Source organism: Sphaerodactylus townsendi, linkage group LG17, assembly GCF_021028975.2.
Source record: "Sphaerodactylus townsendi isolate TG3544 linkage group LG17, MPM_Stown_v2.3, whole genome shotgun sequence".
Taxonomy (NCBI): domain Eukaryota; kingdom Metazoa; phylum Chordata; class Lepidosauria; order Squamata; family Sphaerodactylidae; genus Sphaerodactylus; species Sphaerodactylus townsendi.
Window position 1 is genome coordinate 16,281,829 of NC_059441.1, and position 14,043 is coordinate 16,295,871.

General features: G+C 44.8%; 1 long non-coding RNA gene across 1 annotated transcript in view; it reads left to right on the plus strand.

Annotated features, from left to right (window-relative positions):
- LOC125446126 overlaps window positions 1–14,043 on the plus strand; it is a 133,732-nt gene that overhangs the window by 92,792 nt on the left and 26,897 nt on the right. The window contains exon 2 of the long non-coding RNA XR_007246370.1: window positions 7,663–7,728. This is a non-coding gene — a long non-coding RNA (uncharacterized LOC125446126). The remainder of the gene's footprint in view (window positions 1–7,662; window positions 7,729–14,043) is intronic.

Here is a 14,043-nt window from a genome sequence, read left to right on the forward strand (position 1 = left end):
CCCTATAGATCATACCTGCTGGGTTCCTCTTGCTTGAAGGACTGTGCCTCTCTGAAAAATCTTTGCAGCCAGGTTTGCTCTCTGTTCCTTTCTTAAAGAAGAGGAGACCTGTGTGGTGCAATGGTTGAGAGCAGGGGGACTCTAGTGTGAAGAACCAGGTTTGATTCCTAATTCCTCCATATATGAGCACAGGACTCTTATCTGGTGAACGGGATATGTTTTCCTGCTTCTACACACGAAGCCTGCTGGGTGACCTTGGGCTACTCACAGTTCTCTCAGAACTCTCTCAGCCCCACCTGCCTCCAAAGGTGTCTTTGTTGGGAAGAGGAAGGGAAAAGGAGTTTGTAAACTCCTTTGAGTGTCTTTATAGAAGAGAAAGGGTGGAAGGGTATAAATCTAGACTTCTTCTTCCATTCTTTATGGAGAGGACTACCAGTTGAAACTATACTCTTTTCCACCAAAAGATCTAAGTAGAAATGTAATTCCATCCACCACATGCTGGACTGTCTGGTTTTTTTTTTTTTTTAGAATGCTCTGCTTGGGTCCTAGCACATACCTTACAGAACTAGGTAGAATTGAATTTTTAAAAATCTGAAGAAGAAGAAGAATTTTTAAAAATCCGAAGAAGAAGAAGAAGAAGAAGAAGAAGAAGAAGAAGAAGAAGAAGAAGAAGAAGAAGAAGAAGAAGAAGAAGAAGAAGAAAGAGGAGGAGGAGGAGGAGGAGGCGTAGTTTGGATTTATATCCCCCCTTTCTCTCCTGCAGGAGACTCAAAGGGGCTTACAATCTTCGTGCCCTTCCCCCCTCACAACAAACACCCTGTGAGGTAGGTGGGGCTGAGAGGGCTCCGAGAAGCTGTGACTAGCCCAAGGTCACCCAGCTGGCGTGTGTGGAAGTGCCCCGGCTTTTCTGAATTCTCCAGATAAGCCTCCACAGCTCAGGGGGCAGAGCCAGGAATCAAACCCGGTTCCTCCAGATTAGATACACGAGCTCTTAAGCTCCTACACCACTGCTGCTCCCAAATAAGACAGCAGTGTAAGCCTGTATTGTTCAAGTAGGCTTTCAACAGTGTTTAACGGTGTGTGTGTGTGTGGAGGGGGGGATTACCAGTGTTTGTGTTAACGTTTTAATGTTACAGTGGCTTCAACTGGCTTATTTTATTGTAAACCACTTTGAGCAACAAGGGAAAGCATTTTAGAAATTTAGTGGGCAAATGGTTCAGTTACTTCTTCTCTATTTCCTTGAGATTATCGTTTGCTGTGATTCGTCCCTGTGGAATGTGGAGGCCTTTCTCCATTTCCTGGTTTTCGGATTTGGTGATTCTAAGCATGCGAATAAGTCTGAGATGAGGGTAGCAATTGGTGAATTGGCTGCTGATGTCACAAAGGCCATGATGTCTGCTGCAGGAGAAAGGCAGTTCCGAAAGGAAAGGAGAAACCGGAGTGGAGTGGAGTTGTTTCCCAGGATAAATAAATAATATTGACTGGGCTCATGCTAATCTCCGTTGTATTGATGTTGTGATGGGTGCACGGCAGGTTTTATCTTTCTTTTATTAATCAAGGTATTTCAGCTAATAGCACAATAGACCCATCTCTTTCTCTTTGCAAAAAAGATGCTCAGTGCCCCAGCTAGGTTGAGATTGGCCACGCCATACCATCAGAGTTACGGATACCTCTAGGATTTGCTACCTGCTGCAATTTGTTTGAAATGAGCAAACGCCCACTGTCCTGCTCATCAATCCCAGCAAAAATAAGCAGCTTTTCATAATTAAGAATTATTTTGAACGGTTGCATCTGTGCGTTTGTGCTGTGTGTTTGTACTGAAATACGAGATTCAGAAAACATTTAGGCATGCTTTCAACAGATAAAGATTGCACCTGCTTTAGATTGGATTTTTTTGTGTGGAGCTACTGGTGTGTAGCTGGCTGCAAACTCAGGTGGCAAAGAGAATCACAAACAGGTTCTCTCCACCTTGGAAAGTCCCAGGATAGAGAATCAATGATGGGGCAGAAAGCAGAATAGAAAGGAAATATCCCAGGTAATTCAAACACAGGGGCTCCTAGGAAAATATTTCTTCTAGCTCCCCCAGTTTTCCCCTGCTGCAAAGAAGAAAGCGCTGCCATTAGCAGAAAAGTTACACAGGATCCAACTAACACATTTTTAAATATTTCATTTTAATAAGCAAGATCTTTGAAATTGCTGGGGAGAGACAAGTCGATACTTGGAGGAAGGTTTAAATATTCATACGTGAATTTTAAACTGTAATAGGTTCTCAGAGAAACGGAGCGATGTCTTGTATTGTTAATAGAAACCTGCAAGTTTTCTTTGTGACACGAAGGAAAACTGATGGATCTATAAATGCCTTTATAGATCCGACTGGGTATCGCTGGGGATGTGTTTGGTGTCTCGTCGTGCTCTAGATAGGACTTTAGTTTTTGTCACTGGGGTTACAAGCCTCTCTCCAACTGTATTCTTGTTTGAAAAAATCATAGAATCATAGAATCAGTTGGAAGAGACCACAAGGGTCTATAAACCACAAATATCTATAAAAATAGATACGGTCGGGCGCTATTTGGGGGTCTCTGCCACTGACCCCCCCCCCTCACCAATCCCAAGGTCTCTGCCACCGACCTCTCCATCTCGCAGCTTGTCCAGCTCACCCAGGTCAACTGGCTGTCACCCGCCGAGAGCCAGGGGTCGGCCGCTGCCGAGAAGAAGGCAGAGAGGCAGAGAAAGCGGCTGAAAGGGGGAAGGCAGAGAAGAAGGCAGAGGAGAGCGAAGCAGAGAAGGAGGCTGAGAAAGCAGCTGAAAGGGGGGAGGCAGAGAAGAAGGCAGGAGAGAGCAAAGACGGGAGAGGGGGAACGCCACACAAGAATTAAGTGAGACCCTCACTCGCGTGTAAGTCGAGGGGGGCTTTTTCAGCACAAAAAATGTGCTGAAAAGGTAGACTTATACACGAGTATATACGGTATGCCAATAAAGGTTGTGGAGAAGTTGAAGTTAGACCCTGTGCCAGGGAGGGGGAGAATGAGAGAAGCATATCAAGCACTGCAGCTAGCTCACGCCCATCCTACACAAACCTCTGTTTGTCAAGAAATCTAAATGCCTCTCTGAAGCGCTGCATGACAGCTACGCTATCTCCTCCATTAAACAGGGCCTGCGAACACCTGTTTGTGTGCGTAGCTGCTTTTCTTCTCTTTTCCACTCCAACCAATATTCATTTTATTTTAAGACACTTTTTTTGACAGAGTGGACGATAAACACGGTTTTGTCACTGCTGTCTGGGCACAAAAGGACAGGGCGATATTTCCGAGCGTTTTAAAGTGTGTTTTCATATGGGAGTGATAAAAGGTAGTTGTTCAATTTGATACTGCTCTAAAATATAATTGATGGCTGCATCATCCTCACATTTTTAGTGGCAACCAGCAATGATGGTGTGGTCGGTTTCCAAACCACCTTGTTCGGTAGGCAGAGCTCCCCGTGTAGTTCTTTGGTTACCTCTGGACTCTGCAACGTACTGCTTTCAAGCCCCAAGGGAACTGGGTTTAAGTAGGGATGTGCATTAGCCCTGAAATCCAGATTTGGAGTTAGAAGCTTTGGATTTGGAATCCAGAAAACCCACCATTTCCAAATATCCGGAATGCCATTGAAATCAAAAGGAATAACCCTTTTCCACATGAAAACATGCACATCAAATTTCTTTTAACGAGATTTATGTAGCTGTTTATCCATTTCTTAGGGCCTCTATTGACCCCAAAGTCTACAGAAGATGGGCAGAGTGCAAAAAGCATCCTAGTTGACCATTATCTTTCCCCCTCCTTTCCTGGGTAAGGACGGAGAAGATCAGATACGGTCCATTTCCAAGCTTTCTGCTCTGAACTACCTTGTGAGATCACTCTGGTTGAGAGAAGGTGATGTTTTCCACAGAGGGATGGGTGTATGTGATTCCCCGAGAGTCACCGCCCAGAGCCCTTCGGGGATAGGGCGGTATAAAAATCTAATAAATAATAATAATAATAATAACATGGTGTGGTGGTTCAGAGCAGGTGGATTCTAACCTGGAGAACCGGGTTTGATTCCCCCACTCCTCCACCTGAGTGGCTGAGGCTTATCCGGTGAACCAGATGTGTTTCCGCTCTCCTGCATTCCTTCTGGGTGACCTTGGGCCAGTCACAGTTCTCTCAGAACTCTCTCAGCCCCACCTACCAAGAAGAAGAAGAGTTTGGATTTATATCCCCCCTTTCTCTCCTGCAGGAGACTCAAAGGGGCTTACAATCTCCTTGCCCTTCCCCCCTCACAACAAACACCCTGTGAGGTAGGTGGGGCTGAGAGAGCTCCGAAGAACTGGGACTAGCCCAAGGTCACCCAGCTGGCATGTGTGGGAGTGTACAGGCTAATCTGAATTCCCCAGATAAGCCTCCACAGCTCAGGCGGCAGAGCTGAGAATCAAACCCGGTTCCTCCAGATTAGATACACAAGCTCTTAACCTCCTACGCCACTGCTGCTCCTGCTCAAGGTGTCTGTTGTGGGGAAAGGAAAGGAAAGGAAAGGAAAGGAAAGGAGCTCGTAAGCCACCTCAAGTCTCCTTACAGGAGAGAAAGATGGGAGATAAATCCAAACTCCTCCTTCTCCTCTTCCTCCTCCTCTTCCTCCTCCTCTTCTTCTTCTTCTTCTTCTTCATCATCATTATTGCTGAGTAAAGGTTCCTGGGTATTAGGAAAATGACTGCAGTCTGGGAACGGACTCTGAACAGTGCAGTGCCACCAGGGCATGGCACAGTAGAGCAGAGGAAAGCCGGTGCTAGAGAGAGGGCAGATACCCTGGACAGGACTGGCAGGCCGACTGGAGCAGAGAGACAGGGGGAGATGGGTGGGAACTCCCCACCCCCAGCAGCATTGAGCACAGCACAGGAGCACACCTGGAATAGTAATGGGGAAGAGGAAGGGACTGCAGGGGAATGCAGCCGATTGAAGCATACCATATCCTGCACTGCAGATGGTAACGTGCTGTTCTCTCTTACTCAAAAGGCTTCTTCTGTGTGCGTGCACAAGCGCACCTGTCCGTGGCGCCATTTTTCAAAGTGGCCCTTTTGTGGTTGCATCCGCCACCTTGTGTCGGATTTCCAAACGTGCCCACAGGCTCAAAAAGGGTTGGCAATGTGTGCCCTGGCAATATAAATACAATAAGATACGCATGAAATACACGAATTCCATTTTCTTGCAATGTTCTCAGTGGCAAGAGTGTTATAAGATACCCAACCTCCTGAACAGCTCTGATGTGCTCTTTTGGGAAACTGTTGCACATTTTATACTGGAAATTAGTAATTTTAACTGTATTTCTTAACCTTGTTTTGCTTTAAAAAACATTGTCCCGGGTAATATAGCAGCATATTAAGAAGGAGGAGGAGGAGTTTGGATTTATATCCCACCATTCTCTCCTGTAAAGAGACTCAAGGTGGCTGACAAGCTCCTTTCCCTGCCTCTCCCCACAACAGACACCTGGTGAGGTAGGTGGGGCTGACAGAGTTCTGGGAGATCTGTGATTAGCCCAAGGTCACCCAGCAGGCTTGGAGGAGTGGGGAGACACATCTGGTTCACCAGATAAGCCTCTGCCACACAGGTGGAGGAGTGGGGAATCAAACCCGGTTCCTCCAGATTAGAATCCACCTGCTCTTAACCACTACGTCACGCTGGCCCCATTAAGACAGCAGAGAAAACATTCCTTAATTGCTGTTCATTGACAAGTTTTTACTGTCTTTGCAAGTTGTCCTGGGGAGAATTACCCGCTCCTCCATGGTCTGTACAACATGTATTTTTGCTACTGATGAGCTGGAGCTTGTATTTAAAGCACTTCGGATCTCTGTGTATTTTGTGATGGTAAAAGCAATCTGGTGTTCAACATAATCCTATCCTCTGTCCCAAGTCTCACAGCAGTATTCCCCATGCTCTACTCTGTCACATACAAGTTTGAGAGCATGTACTTTATAAGATCAGTTTCATCCTCTTGTAGCTGCTTCAGCAGACATTGTGTCTAATTTCTACAGAATTGTAGAGAAGGGATGAAACTCACTAGTAGAGCATCTCCTTAACATATGGAAGGTCTCGAGTTCAATCTCAGGCAGTGGTGGGTAGTAGAAAAGTCTCCCAACTGAGATTTTGGGGAGCTGCTGCCAGTGAAGACAGATTGCCCCCCAAACCTTCCTCTCTGTTGCAGTTAGACTTTCTTGGAACAACAACGGAAATGAAAGAAGAAGAGGGATTTATATCTCACCTTTCTCTCCTGTAAGGAGACTCCGAGGGGCTTACAATCTCCTTTCCCTTCCCCCCCCCTCCACAACAAACACCTTGTGATGTAGGTGAGGCTGAGAGAGCTCTGAAGAACTGTGACTCGCCCAAGGTCACCCAGCAGGAATGTGTTGGAGTGCACAGTCTAATCTGGTTCCGCAGATAAGCCTCCACAGCTCAAGTGGCAGAGCGGGGAATCAAACCCTGTTCCCCAGATTAGAGTGCACCTGCTCTTAACCACTGCACCAAGCTGGCGTGCGCTTAGGTGTTTCCCATTCACTTCAGTAATATATGGTATCATATAACGAAGTGAAACGGTGATAAAGGAGACTTCTCTTTTGATAAAGGATTTCCAGTTATACAATTTTTGACAGAGCAAGTGTGATTCTTTATTCAGCAGCAGTGGCGTAGGAGGTTAAGAGCTCATGTATCTAATCTGGAGGAACCAGGTTTGATTCCCCGCTCTGCTGCCTGAGCTGTGGAGCTGTGGAGGCTTATCTGGGGAATTCAGATTAGCCTGTACACTCCCACACACGCCAGCTGGGTGACCTTGGGCTAGTCCCAGCTTCTCAGAGCTCTCTCAGCCCCACCTACCTCACAGGGTGTTTGTTGTGAGGGGGGAAGGGCACGGAGATTGTCAGCCCCTTTGAGTCTCCTGCAGGAGAGAAAGGGGGGATATAAATCCAAACTCTTCTTCTTCTCTTCTTCTAACCAAAAAAAAAGATAGCGTAGTTGAGTATTGAATCGGTAGATTAAAAGAAAGAAGAAAGAAAAGAAAAAGAAAAATAGCATAACTATATTTATACATTGTAAACAATTCTCATGTTGTTATTAATATCTTCTTATTATGTGGATCAGATTTATACATATATTGTATCAGTGGATCGCCATACCTTTGATGCCTTTTAAAAATTAAGTGCCACACTCTGTTCTTCTGTCTTGGGTTGCTGTGGTTGTGTTCATGAAGCTTTTCAAACTCGTCTCTGGGAAACCATATGCCGGTTCCCTTAGTCTCGGCCTGAATCTGCAGAACTACTTCCTTCTTTGGGGTACTGTGTGGTTTCTGGGCTGTATGGCCGTGTTCTGGCAGCATTCTCTCCTGACGTTTCACCTGTATCTGTGGCTGGCATCTTCAGAGGATCTGAAACGTCAGGCGAAACGTCAGGAGAGAATGCTGCTAGAACACAGCCATACAGCCTGGAAACCACACAGCACCCCAGTGATTCCGGCCATAAAAGCCTTCGACAATACTTCCTTCTTTGTTCAGTGGTTTCCTTATTCGACTTGTTAGAGCCGTCCGCAGACCAAAACTGTAACGTGGAATATTGTGGTTCTTTTTTTAAAAAAAATCACCTATCTGACATAATGCTTCTTTCAACAGGATCATCTAGCTGAGCTGAAGACAACCTAGTGGGGAACATCAAAGCCGGCAATTTACGGATCACTGGTAAGACCTGCAGAGATGCTGTCATTCGAAGTTATTTTCTTAGCAACAAAGTAAAGATTAGTCATTTCCCTCCGACAGACAGAAATGGCATCCCTTTGTTGTTGCTGGATACGGGGCCTGAGCCTACAAATGTAAGAAATTGGAGATTCTTCTGTCACAAAAGGAGACCCTGTTTTATGTCCGTAATTGCCAGTGCATGTGTGAGAGAGCACGGGTTCCTTAGCCACAGGCTCCCAGTTTACATGAAACCAGTTTAATTCATCACTATACAAGACCCCCAGTACCAGGAAGAGGCTGCCTGTTGTGGTCCTGCATGAATCATTGCTCTGGGCTTGCCTCCTTCCAATCCTCAACTCCATCACGGAAGAAGGACTCTTCTCTGGGCAGGTAAACCTTACCCTTTCAGACACGGAAATGGTGTGTTGCTTAAGACTTAAAGAGTAAAACATGTGAGCAGACGTGGGAGTGGAGGTGGAATGAGCGGACCTTTTAAAAATGGAGATGAATTCAGTTTGTTTTTCAAAACGAATGATTTCTGGTCAGCACAACTTGTGAACATCAGGGCAACCTTGGGTCATATGTGAGGTGCCTGAGCCCTTCTGGCTTCACTTTATTCTGGGTTTATACCCTGCTCTATTCCAGCCCAAGACCAGGTTCAGAGCCACTCACAAACAGATGGTATATGGTATAATAGAGCTCAGCCCAATAACAACTAAAAGAGCCAGTGTGGTGTAGTGGTTAAGAGCAGGTGGATTCTAATCTGAAGAACCGGGTTTGATTCCCCACTCCTCCACCTGAGTGGCAGAGGCTTATCTGGTGAACCAGGTGTGTTTCTGCACTCCTACATTCCTGCTGGGTGACCTTGGGCTAGTCACAATTCTCTCAACTCTCTCAGCCCCACCAACCTCACAAGGTGTCTGTTGTAAGGAGAAGAAGGGAAAGGAGACGCCTTGAGTCTCCTTACAAGAGAGAAATGTGAGGTATAAATCGAAACTCCTCCTCCTCCTTCCTCTTCCTCCTCCTCCTCCTCCTCCTCCTCCTCCTTCCTCCTCCTCTTCCTCCTCCTCCTCCTCCTCCTCCTCCTCCTCCTCCTCCTCCTCCTCCTCCTCCTTCTTCTTCTTCTTCTTCTTCTTCTTCTTCTTCTTCTTCTTCTTCTTCAACCCGCTGCTGCCACTGGTTCAGTTGCTGTTATGTCACAGAGGGTCTTGTGCCCAGTAGGTAGTGGAGGGCTTTCTCAGTGTGTTTTCATTCTAATATCATGGGGCAAACTGGGCTAAATGTATTTATGCTTTCTGTGGGTGCATATTGGTTGAAGTGTCCCAGAATGCCTTGCAGCCTCCTGACTTCTGAACACTTGCTATTTTATAAGGTTTGATATAACCAGTACCGTTGCAACACTAAAAAAACAGTTAACCCTCCTCATAATCAGGTTTTGGTAGTTTCTGGTAGGAGTTTTTAAGCCACTATAAAAAAATAAGCCATGGTAAACTGTTACAAAGTCAGGCATAAATTTTCTCTGAAGTGCCGGCTTTTTTACTTCGGTCGTCATCAAGGAAAAACAGACTTAAAAATTTATGGTTGTCGAAATGCAGATAAAACCCTCGGCTGCAGATAAAACCTTAAAATTTCACTCCGTTGTCATGAGTAGCCCAACCCACAGGTTTTGCAAGAGCTTTTCCGGTAGGATTGGTCATTGCTCCCCAAACACCGTTTGATATGGTGTGGTCTTCCTCGCAACAATGCCCCTGTTTGGATTTCACTTGGAGGAAACCATTTCCTTGAAAGCTTCCTTTTGAAGCTCAACCCCTCAGAGAAGAAGTTGTTCTCTTCAAGATGGAAGGAGGAGAATGGAGGGAGTTTCTAAAACGAAGTGACTGCCCGGGATGACATATGAGGTGTCATAGACTTTGAAATAACTATACTGTGTCTATTCCTGTTTGTTGTAAGTTGGTCATCCCTCATGCTTTATGATGAAATATCTTCTGAGATGATGCTGGGGAGGATCTTTTGGCAAGCCCCCTCAAGAATGTCTTGTTCTGAGGGAATTTTGAAAGCACACAAGCTTTTCACTGGCGTTTTAGTTGTCCGTTGGTTTTTACAGAGGCATTCTTTCTCCAGTAATGGCACCTGGGAATGCTCACCTGTGTCTGTGCATCGAGGTTTTTTTTGCGGCTGCACTTTCTGACGTGTCCTTTTGTTCACACTCCTTTCAGCCTTTATGTGGCCTTCGGATCATGCTTTAATATATTTTCCCATCACAAGAAAGGATTTCAGTGAGCGCGTGATAATTGTCCATATTAAATTACACCCCTCACACACACTTTTTAATTAAGTTCATCTAAATTTAATTTTGCAATTTGGCGGCAGCAAACCCACCTGACTTCGGCTGTTGAGTGAGTGGGGGTGTCTTTTCTGACCACAATTCACACATAATTGTACCTGTGAAAGATTTATGACTCCGGGGGGGCGGGGGCAATTGCGAGTGTGTCCCACATATGCTTCATGAATGTCTGAGAACGTGAGCAATTAGTATCTGGGACCGCATGTTGAGTTTCGAGGAGCTAGTTTGTTCAAAACAGCTTCCCCGAATCCCCCCTTTCAAAATGCTTCCATTTATTTATACACATACTACATGCCACCCTACTGTTGCTCTAATCATAGAAGAAGAAGAAGAAGAAGAAGAAGAAGAAGAAGAAGAAGAAGAAGAAGAAGAAGAAGAAGAAGAAGAAGAAGAAGAAGAAGAGTTGGATTTATATCCCCATTTTCTCTCCTATAGGAGACTCAAAGGGGCTTACAAACTCCTTTTCCTTTCCCCCTCACAACAAACACCCTGTGAGGTGGGTGGGGCTGAGAGAGGTCAGAAGAACTGTGACTCGCCCAAGGTCACCCAGCTGGCATGTGTTGGAGTGCACAGGCTAATCTGAATTCCCCAGATAAAGCCTCCAGAGCTCAGGCGGCAGAGCGGGGAATCAAACCCAGTTCCTCCAGATTAGAGTACACCTGCTCTTAACCGCTACGCCACTGCTGCTCCTTAAAGACTTTGTCTGTTCCAAGATGATTGTAAGCTTTGGGATTACTTAAAGGGAAAGATGGGTAAGGTATAAAAACCAAGCATTCCTCTTTTTCTTCATCTCTCTGAACATTGGGTTGGAATAATTACATTACAGTAAGTTCAGAATTAAAAATCCAGGATGCTCTTTTCTGGGGCATGAGTCACCTGAGGAAAGCAAGCCCCTGTAAGAATGGGGGGAGGACATTTAGCCCTGTATTCCAGTTCAACCCAAATCAAGAGTTAACCAGAAGTTCAGTTTTGTTACTGTTGCTGTCTTTGTGGTCCTCTTCCCAAAGATGCCCATTGGTAACCGAATACGCGTACCTCTTTTTAACCCCGGACTAAATGGAAGTTGGTAATAAAGCCATTTGAACTCCCGGTTTCCAGCGACTAATCCTGCCTATTGACTGCTAAATTGGTTTCTAAAGAACACTTTTATGGAACCAAACAATGCCTCTTTCTTGTGCTGCGTGTATATATGTTGGTTTCCCCACTCCCCCCTCCTTTCACTTTTCGAGTTCATTTTTGGCCTCTAAGAAAGCTCTCATTATTTAGCCGTGGGTGAAAATGTTGTCCTTTCCCAGACTTCTGAATGCCTCTGGATTAAATTAACTGTGGCGCACAAGGCTGAGCGCAGATACACGTATGAAAAGTTTCGGCGCAGAAACTCAAGCACTTCATTTAATCTCCCATAGAAAGAGGAAGAGGGGGGCCCGTAACAGTCCTCAGCGTGATAAAAACACGCCAGAGCTTTGGAAGGACTTACGTGGGAGCCTGGATGAAGCCCAGGAAAGGAAGCCCTTCAAAATTACAAAATGACACAGTTATATTATTGTTCTGTTTTGAGACAGTCACCGTGCAAGGGGAATCTTTTAAAAAGACACCAACTAGAGAAGGGGTATGTTAAACCTCCAAAGCCTGAAGAATGCCTAATAAGTCCCTGCCAGTCCTCTGATCCCCGCTGGGTAATGGGGGAATGCCTACCATGTAAATAGAAAGGGGGTTATTTAAGAGGCCCAGCGAGCTGTGAATTATTGCCTTGGTTGTCACAAAAAGAGAGAGAGAGAAGGGAAAATGAGTTGCGAAAAGAAATAGACGTGCACTGGGTTCTAAAAAGCTTTTTTCCTGAGATATTTTGGGTGATAGGAGGGGGAGAACTCATATGTACTTTTCTGTGAAAAGAAATATTTGTTTTGTCAGATTGCAAAAAGCTACCAGCCCACCACAGCTGCTTTGTAAAAATCCATTACGGAAACAAAAGAAGTCTATCTTTATGCAGAGTGCCAGGCAGAAATGAGAAGGGAATTGAGGCTTTGATTTCTACGTTTTCTTATCCCGTTTCCCTAATATTTTGCCCACTTGCTCCAGTTAGCATCCCAGGAGGCCATCCTGGGCACAGAGAAATGTGAGATGGGGGGTAGGAATTATTGTAAACCCTTTGTCCTGTTCAGAATTAGATCCCTCTCAGTTCCTAGGGATTTAATCCAACAGTCTTCCTGCGAAGTTTGCAAACTTGGAGAAGTTGAGAAGAATCAGTTCTCCTCATCTGGCTGTTTCCATCCCATTTTGTTTCCAAGGGGAAGACAGGTGCATTTCTGTAATGCTGTCGTTTAGGAAACATGGCAGAAGTACCTTCTTGGCTTTCTTGAGGAGTCCACCGAAGGGGGAAAATGTTTTCCTTAAAGTCTTCGGATGCTTATTGAATGATTAAGCCCTTGCTGGGAAAATTCACCCAAGTTTCCATTGAGATTCCGCCAGTGCAAAGTTGGTGGTTCTCTAATGTGGTATAGTTTCCGTACCGCTTTAAAGGCAGAGAATTGGGAAGCTGCAGTCTGGGAGTTACTGACTACACAGTCTGGGAGTTACCGAATAGGCATCCCATCCCAGAGGCGGTCTTGTGAGAGAACCAGAGACCTATGAATTTGTTTTGATCTTGTTTTATTTTAATAATCTCACTTGGAAAGGTGTTTGCACAAACAACTCAACCGTGTGAAAATGAGCAAGCCCAAAGATTAGATGTAATGTCTAAATGGATTCTGTGTTTGCACTGAAATGAATGTTCTCCCGTGACTGCACATTGAAGAGAAAGCTAGTAGTGATGGGGAAATCCTCTTCCTCTGCAAGCTTGCCTACAGTAACAGATCTTAAGAGCAGCAGTGGCGTAGGAGGTTAAGAGCTCGTGTATCTAATCTGGAGGAACCGGGTTTGATTCCCAGCTCTGCCGCCTGAGCTGTGGAGGCTTATCTGGGGAATTCAGATTAGCCTGTGCACTCCCACTGTAGCGCCAGCTGGGTGACCTTGGGCTAGTCACAGCTTCTCGGAGCTCTCTCAGCCCCACCCACCTCACAGGGTGTTTGTTGTGAGGGGGGAAGGGCAAGGAGATTGTAAGCCCCTTCGAGTCTCCTGCAGGAGAGAAAGGGGGGATATAAATCCAAACTCTTCTTCTTCTTCTTCTTCATATGAAACTGCCTTAGAGGAAGTCAGACCAACCCTCCATCTAATTCAGTGTTGCTCTACACTGACTGGTAGCAGTTCTCTAGGTTCTTGTCCAGTGTAATGTATTTTCCAATATCTGAAATCATTTAAGCAGGAGGTTTTGGGGATAGAACCAGCGACCAGATTATGGTGGAGATATCATTCATTCATTCATTCATTCATTCATTCATTCATTCATTCATTCATTCATTCATTCATTCATTCATTCATTCATTCATTCATTTCGATTTATGCCCTGTCCATCTCTGAAGGGCTCAGGGTGGCAAACAACATAGCAAAACAATATTCACTGAAACAGAATGAATGTTAATTAAATACATAAGCACTATAAAAGAAGGAACAAAATATAGATGGCGACTTAAAAACATCCGGCCTAGCAATTTATCAATAGCATTAACCACAGCACTACAACAATACATATCAATACAAATCAATGCAAAATCCAAACTATAGCAATGCATCAGCAATATGTCAATACATTAAATAATGCATCAACAGTATATCAATACATCAACACAATATGTCAGTACAATAAATAGAATTATTGTGTCAATGTGCAACATTGAACATGCATTTATGGAACTGTGAAATACACCACAATGGCAGCACATTGGACTTTAGAACATTATTAGAACATACCTAAAACAGAATTGATAGATATATAATGGATTATTCTGTAATAACATGTTGTGTTGATTTATATGTTTAGGTAAGTTGATAGCGCATTTGGTTAGAATTAGAAGACATAAGATTGTTTATATTAGTTC